The following is a 1,497-nucleotide window of genomic DNA, read 5'->3' as shown; positions in this document are numbered from 1 at the left end:
TAATAACAATTATAGCAACGCCCGGGAAATGAGTCGACCGACTCAGAAACTGAAACAGAACAGCAGGGTCGACAGCGTTGCCGTAACTGAGATTTCCCGGTCCTTTGAGTCGACTGGCGTTGTTGCAATGACGAATCAGGCTCTCTTACCATCTGCCAGTGCTGCTGCAACTGCCTGGCGCAGCAAGTCGGACATGCCGCCGTGCACGGACGCACGCACGCACACGCGCACGCACTGCACGGCACTCGCGCGCGGCCGGCGACAAGTGAAAGGGTGCATCAGTGAGGCATCTTGTGACTCGGTGGGTATATCATTAATACTAGTTATACAGACCGCTGCATGCCGTGTTGTGTCGGTGTGGCATCAGCTGCTGATGCCTGTCTGTCTGTCCGTCTGTGTCAGTAGCGCTTTGTCTGTCTTCGCGGTTTATGTCTGTCTCTTTTTCTGCCACTGACCCCCACCCCCTCTCCGCCCCCCACCCCTACACACCGTGACACACACACACACACACACACACACACACATACACGAGGTGTTTGTACACGCACGCACACACACACACACACACACACGCACATATATATATATATATATATATATGTATATACACACACACATACACACACGAGGTGTTTGTATACGCGCGCGCGCGCGCATGCGCACACACTCACACACACACACAGATATATATATCATATATATATATAATATATATATCATATATATATATATCATATATATATATAATATATATGTATATATACACGCACACACATACACACACGAGGTGTGTGTGTGTGTGTGTGTGTGTGTGTGTGTGTGTGTGTGTGTGTGTGTGTGTGAGAGTTTCAGGTTTCATCAGTTTTTAGTCTGTTTTCAAGACGGACGGTGTCAGTCAAAGCGTGTATTGCTCGTGTCAGATGATCCATACACGCCGTACACCACTGATCTACACTTAAACTGAAAACTGAAAACGAACCCAAACCCAATGGGACAGTCGGTGGGGAAAATAGACATAATATTATGGGGTGTGGTCGAGCAGGTGTCTCAGTAACCTTCACATCAGTACGGACCTAAGTCGCTCACAGTCCGGCCCGAGACCCTTTAATAAATGTTACTTTTTGTGGGTATGTTTTTCGTTGGTATACTACATGATATGGTTTGAGTGGAATTTTCTCTCTCTCTCTCTCTCTCTCTCTCTCTGTGTGTGTGTGTGTGTGTGTGTGTGTGTGTGTGTGTGTCAGTGGAGAGAGAGAGAGAGAGAGAGAGAGAGAGAGAGAGAGAGAGAATATGAACGGTTTCGTCTACACCAAAGCCCGGGCCTTTACCCCTTGTGAAGGTGTGAAGGGGTGTGAACTAGTACAGACATCATTCCCGCCCCCCCTCCCCTCCAGTGTAGTGTGTAGTGTGTGTGTGTGTGTAGTGTGTGTGTGTGTGTGTAGTGTGTGTGTAGAGTGAGTGTGTGTGTAGAGTGAGTGTGTGTGTAGAGTGTGTGTG

This window comes from Babylonia areolata, chromosome 2 (genome assembly GCF_041734735.1).
Source record: "Babylonia areolata isolate BAREFJ2019XMU chromosome 2, ASM4173473v1, whole genome shotgun sequence".
NCBI lineage: Eukaryota > Metazoa > Mollusca > Gastropoda > Neogastropoda > Buccinidae > Babylonia > Babylonia areolata.
Note: the sequence above shows the minus strand (reverse complement) of the source record.